The sequence below is a fragment of the Chiloscyllium plagiosum genome, chromosome 3, assembly GCF_004010195.1.
Source record: "Chiloscyllium plagiosum isolate BGI_BamShark_2017 chromosome 3, ASM401019v2, whole genome shotgun sequence".
In the NCBI taxonomy this organism is placed as follows: Eukaryota; Metazoa; Chordata; class Chondrichthyes; order Orectolobiformes; family Hemiscylliidae; genus Chiloscyllium; species Chiloscyllium plagiosum.
In genome coordinates, this window is record NC_057712.1 from 137,963,372 (window position 1) to 137,970,086 (window position 6,715).

Below are 6,715 nucleotides of genomic sequence, written 5' to 3' on the forward strand. Positions count from 1 at the left end.
TACCATCCTGATTCTCCCAGTCTACCTGCATGTTGAAATCCCCCATAACAACTGTAATAATATCTTTGCAACAGGCCAATTTCAGCTCCTTATTCAACTTACACACTACATCCAGGCTACTGTTTGGGGGCCTGTAGATAACTCCCATTAGGGTCTTTCTACCCTTAGAATTTCTCAGCTCTATCCATACTGACTCTACATCCCCTGATTCTCGGTACCCCCGCGCAAGGGACTGAATATCATTCCTCACCAACAGGGCCACCTCACCCCCTCTGCCAGTCAGTCTGTCCTTATGATAGGATGTATAGCCTTGAATATTCATTCCCCAGGCCCTGTCCACTTGAAGCCACTTTTACTGGATCCAAATTCCACTGTTTGCTGTGGCAGGATTTGAACCTGCATCCCTAGAATATTATCAGGGTCTCTAGATTAATACTGGAGAGACTTTTCCCTTCCGCCTTCTACTGTCTACCAAACTCAACTGCAAACTCCAAAACTTAGTACTCTGTAAGGATGGGAGACAATGCCTCAAATCCAAGACCCCACAAAGCTGCATGCTCAGCCCCTTACACACCCACAATTATGTGGCCAAATTCAGCTTTAATTCCATTCACAAGTTTACTGATGACACCACCATAATAGATCTGACCTTTAACAATGACAAGGCGAAAAACATGAAAGAGATAGCGAGCTTAGTAGCATGGTGTAAAGCCAAAAGTCTTTCCCTCAATGTCGTAAAATGAGGGAGCTGGTCATTGACTTCAGGAAGCAGAGTTGAGGGCATGCTCCTGTCTGGAACAATGGTGCTGAACTGGAGATGGTTGAGAGCTTCATGTCCCTAAGAGTAAATATCACCAACAATCCTGTCCTGGCCATCTACATCTACGCCACGGTCAAGAAAACACATCAACGCCTCTACCTCCGCAGAAGGTTAAGAAAATTCGGCATGTCCACAATGACTCATCCAATTTTTAAAATTGCAGCAGAAAAAGCATCCTATTCAGATACATGACATCATGTTATGACAACTGCTTTCTGCCCAAGACCGCAAGAAATTACAGCTGTGAATACAACTCTATCCGTCACACAAATCAGGCTTCCATCCACTGACTCCGTTTATACTTCTTCCTGCTTCGGGAAAGCAGTAAACATGACAGATAGAGTCACAGAGTCCGACAGCACAGAGACAGGCCCTTTGACCCAAACTGGGCCATGCCGACCAAGATGTCCGTCCAGGCTAACCCCATTTCCCTGCACTTGGCCCATATCCTTTTAAACCTTTCCTATCCATGCATTTGTCCAAATGCCTTTTAAATATTGTTAATGTACCCGCTTCAACCACTTCCACTGGCAGTTCATTCCATATGAGGATCACCTTCTGCGTAAATAAGTTGCCCCTCAGGTTCCCTTTTATTCTTTCCCCTCTAACCTTAAACTGATGCCCTCTCGTCCATGATTCCCCAACCCTAGGTAAAATACTGAGTGCATTCACCCTATCCATACCTCTCATATTATACACTTCTCAGTCTCCTACGCTCTAAAGAAAACAGTCCCAGCTTGTCCAACCTCTTCCTATAACTCACACCTTTGAGTCCTGGCAACATCTTTATAAATTTCTTCTGCACTCTTTCCAGTTTAGCAACATCCTTCCTACAGCAGGGTGACTAATACTGAACACAAGTGCGGCCTCACCAATGTCCTGTCCAACTGCAATAGAACTTTCCAATTTCTATATTCCATGCCCTGACTGATGAAGGCCAGTGTGCCGAAGCCTCCTTCACTGCCCTGTCGAATTGTGACTTCACTTTCAGAGAACTATGAACTATGACCTAAGAACTCCACGGTCCCTCTGTTCCACTACACTCCTTAAGGCCCTACCATTCACCACGAAACTCGTACCTTGATTTGACTTTCCAAAATGTAAGACCTCACACTTGTCTATATTAAACTCCATTTGCCATTTCTCAGCCCACTTCCCCAGCTGATCAAAATCCTACTGCAAAATAATCTTCCTCACTGTCCAAAATACCGCCTATTTTAGTGTCATCTGCAAACTTACGAGTTTTGCCTTCTATATTCTCATCCAAATTATTGATACAGATAAGAAACAGCAATGGGCCCAGCACCAATCCCTAAGGCACTCCACTAGTCACAGGACTCCAGTCCAATAAGCAGCCTTCCACTACTACCCTCTGCTTCCTACCATCAAGCCAATTGTGTATCCAATTTTCCAGCTCCCCCTAGATTCCATGCGATCTAACTTTCCAGAACAGACTACCTTATCAAAGGCCTTACTGTCTTCTATATAGACAAAGTCCATCACCTTGCCCTCTTCAATCTTCCTGGTCACTTCATTCAAGAACTCTAACAAATTTGTGAGGCATGATCTCCCATACACCAAGCTATGCTGACTATTCCTAATCAAACCATTTCTTTCCAAATGCACGTATATCTTATCCCTTAGAATCTTCTCAAGTAACTTACGCACCACAGATGCCCTTCTTGAATAAGGGCACAACACACGCTGCCCTCCAATCTTCCAGGACCTCACCCGTGGCAAACGATGATGCAAAAATATCAGCTAGGCCCTGCAATTTCTACTCTAGCCTCTTGCAGTGTTCTTGGATATATCTAGTCAGGACCAGGAATCCACTTTCATGCACTCTAATAGATCGAACACCTCCTCTACTGTGATATCGATTGTCCCCAAGATATGACCAAAATCTTCCACAATGCATGACCTACCCTTCACAAAACCATGTTGACTATCCCATATCAAATTATTCCTTTGCAGATGATTATAAATCCTATCCCTTATAACCTTTCCCAACACCCTACTCAAACCGAAGTAAGGCTCACTAGCCTATAATTACCAGGGTTGTGCCTACTCCCCTTCTTAAACAAGGGAACTACATTTGCTACCCTCCAGTCCTCTGGCACTACTCCTGTTGACAATAATGACATAAACATCAAAGCCAAAGGCTCTGTAATCTCCACCTTGTCTTCCCAGAGAATCTGAGGATAAATCCCATCTGCCCAGGGGTCTTATCTATTTTCAGATCTTCCAAAATTGCTAAAAACCTCCTCCTTGTCAGCTGCAATCCCATCAAATCCAGTAGCCTGTATCTCCATATTCTCACTAACATTCCCCTTTTCCAATGTGAATACTGATGAAAAGTATTCATTAAGCACTTCCCCTATGTCCTCAGATTCCACACACAACTTCCCACTGCTGGCTTTGATTGTCCCTAATCTTACTCTAGTCATTCTTTTATCGCTAATTTACCGTAGTAAGTTTTGAGAAGATTTGTAGCTTACGTTGAGATTCTGGATGTAAGTTTGCTCGCTGAGCTGAAAGGTTCATTTTCAGACGTCTCATCACCATACTAGGTAACATCTTCAGTGGGCCTCCAGACAAAGCACTGCTGATTATTCCTGCTTTCTATTTATATGTTTGGGTTTCTTTGGATTGTTGATGTCATTCCCTGTGGTGATGTCATTTCCTGTTCTTTTTCTCAGGGGGTGGTAAATGGGGTCCAAATCAACGTGTTTGTTGATAGAGTTCCGGTTGGAATGCCATGCTTCTACGAATTCTCGTATGTGTCTCTGTTTGGCTTGTCCTAGGATGGATGTATTGTCCCAGTCAAAGTAGTGTCCTTCCTTATCTGTATGTAAGGATACTAGGGAGAGAGGGTCATGTCGTTTTGTGGATGCCATGATGAACATAGGCATTAGGGTTTTCCTTGATCCTATCCGCCAACAACTTCTAATATCCCCTCCTTCCTCTTCTTAGCCCTCTCTTTACATCTTTTCTGGCTAACTTATAACTCTCAAGCCACCTAACTGAGGCTTCACACCTCTTCCTCACATAAGCCTTCTTCTTTTTCTTGACAAGAGCTTTAACTTCTTTAGTAAACCATGGCTCCCTCTCTCGACCACTACTTCCCTACCTGATAGGTATATACTTATCAAGGACCCGCAGTGTCCATCCCCTGCAGTTTTCTTCCCCATCTTATGCATCCTAAATCTTGCCTAATTGCATCATAATTGCATTTCCCCCAGTTATACCTCTTGCCCTGCGGTATACACCTATCCCTGCCCATTGCTATTGTAAACATAACAGAATTGTCATCACTATCGCCAAAGTACACACCTACCTCCAAATCTAACACCTAACCAGGTTCATTCCCCAGTACCAAATCCAATATGGCTTCGCCCCTTGTTGCCTGTCTACATACTATGTAGAAAACTCTCCTGCACACATTGAACAAAAACTGATCCATTGTGACCTCTCCTTTACTATTTCTAACCTCAGCCCAAACTACCTCAGTGAATGAGTCCTCAAACATTATCTCAGCTGCTGTAATACTATCCTTGATTAACAATGCCACACCTCGCCCCCCCCCCCCCCCCCCGCCCTCCCTCCTTTTACCATCTCCTCTGTTCTTACTGCAACACCTCATTGCAGTTGAATACAGATTGCTTCAGCAAACATCTGTATTTCTAACCATAAGGTAGAGGGAAGGTCATTGATGAAGCAGCTGAAGATGGTTGGGCTGAGGACACTACCCTGAGAAGCTCCTGCAGACATTTCCTATAGATGCGATGATTGTCCTCTAACATCCTCAACCATCTTCTAATGTGTCAGGTATGACTCCAACCAACAGAACGTTTGCCGCATGGTATCCATTGATTCCAGTTTTCCTCAGGCTCCTTGGTGCCACACTAGTTCGAATGCAGCCATAATATCAAGGCTGTCACTCTCATCTCACCTCTGGAATTCAGCTCGTTCATATGTTTATCTAATGACCATTTAAATGCCCTTAAAGTTGGTGAGTCTACTACTGTTGCAGGCAAAAGCGCAGCAGGTCAGGCAGCATCAAAGGAGCAGGAGAATCGATGTTTCGGGCATAGGCCCTTCCTCAGGTATGAGGAGGGTGTGCCAAGCAGGCTAAGATCAAAGGTATGGAGGAGGGACTTGGGGGAGGGGCGTTGGGAATACAATAGGTGGAAGGAGGTTAAGGTGAGGGCGATAGGCCGGAGAGGGGGGTTCCTAGGCAGAAGATGAAGCGCTCTTCCTCCAGGCGTCGTGTGGTCAGGGTCTGGCGATGGAGGCCAGGGACCTGCATGTCCTTGGCGGAGTGGGAGGGGGAATTAAAGTGTTCAGCCACGGGGCGGTTGGGTTGGTTAGTGTGGGTGTCCCAGAGGTGGTCTCTGAACATCGGGTGCAGCGGATGCAGTAAATGATGTGTGTGGAGGTGCAGGTGAATTTCAATATCCATCAGAAATTCACCTGCACCTCCACACACATCATTTACTGCATCCGCTGCACCCGATGTGGCCTCCTCTACATTGGGGAGACAGGCCGCCTACTTGCGGAACGTTTCAGAGAACACCTCTGGGACACCCGGACCAACCAACCCAACCGCCTTGTTGCTGAACACTTTAACTCCCCCTCCCACTGCGCCAAGGACATGCAGGTCCTTGGCTTCCTCCATCGCCAGACCATGGCAACACGATGCCTGGGGGAAAAGCGCCTCAGCTTCCGCCTAGGAACCCTCCAACCACACGGGATGAATGTAGATTTCTCCAGTTTCCTCATTTCCCCTCCCCCCCCCCTTACCTCAGTCCCAACCCTCGGACTCAGCACCGCCTTCTTAACCTGCAATCTTCTTCCCGACCTCTCCGCCCCACCCCCTCTGCGGCCTATCTCCCTCACCTTGACCTCTTTCCACCTATCGCATTCCCAACACCCCTCTCCCAAGTCCCTTTTCCCTACCTTTGATCTTAGCCTGCTTGGCACACCCTCCTCATTCCTGAGGAAGGGCTTATGCCCGAAACGTCGATTCTCCTTCTCCTTTGATGCTGCGCTTTTCCAGCAACACATTTTTAAGCTCTGATCCCCAGCATCTGCAGTCCTCACTTTCTCCTTTTACTGTTGCAGGCAGGCCGTTCCACATCCCTCCTACTTTCTGAGTAAATAAACTACCTCTGACATCTGTCCTATATCTATCATCCCTCAATTTAAAGCTATGGCCCCTCGTGTGACCCATCATCATCCGAGGAAAAAGACTCTCCCTGAATACCCTCTGATTATCTTATATATCTCAATTAAGTCACCTCTCAACCTCCTTCTCTCCAACGAAAACAGTTGCAAGTCCCTCAGCCTTTCCTTGTAAGTCCTTCCCTCCATACCAGGCAACATCCTCGTAAATCTCCTCTGAACCCTTTCCAAAGTTTCCTATAATGCAGCGACCAGAACTGTAGGCAATACTCCAAGTGTCTGGATAAGTGGTGCTGGAAGAGCACAGCAATTCAGGCAGCATCCGACGAGCAGCAAAATCGACGTTTCGGGCAAAAGCCCTTCATCAGGAATAAAGGCAGTGAGCCTGAAGCGTGGAGAGATAAGCTAGAGGAGGGTGGGGGTGGGGAGAAAGTAGCATAGAGTACAATAGGTGAGTGGGGGAGGAGATGAAGGTGATAGGTCAGGGAGGAGAGGGTGGAGAGGATAGGTGGAAAAGGAGATAGGAAGGTCGGACAATTCCGGACATGTCAAGGGGACAGTGCGGGCTGGAAGTTTAGAACTAGGGTGAGGTGGGGGGAAGGGGAAATGAGGAAGCTGATGAAGTCCACATTGATGCCCTGCGGTTGGAGTGTTCCGAGGCGGAAGATGAGGCGTACTTCCTCTCCCCCACCACCAGACGCCTGGAGGAAG

At 46.7% G+C, this 6,715-nt stretch overlaps 1 protein-coding gene across 1 annotated transcript in view; it reads right to left on the reverse strand.

Annotated features, from left to right (window-relative positions):
* The window catches only part of fbxo41 (F-box protein 41), a 217,116-nt gene that overhangs the window by 126,308 nt on the left and 84,093 nt on the right, over positions 1 to 6,715 (reverse strand). The gene's annotated exons all lie outside the window — the stretch shown is intronic.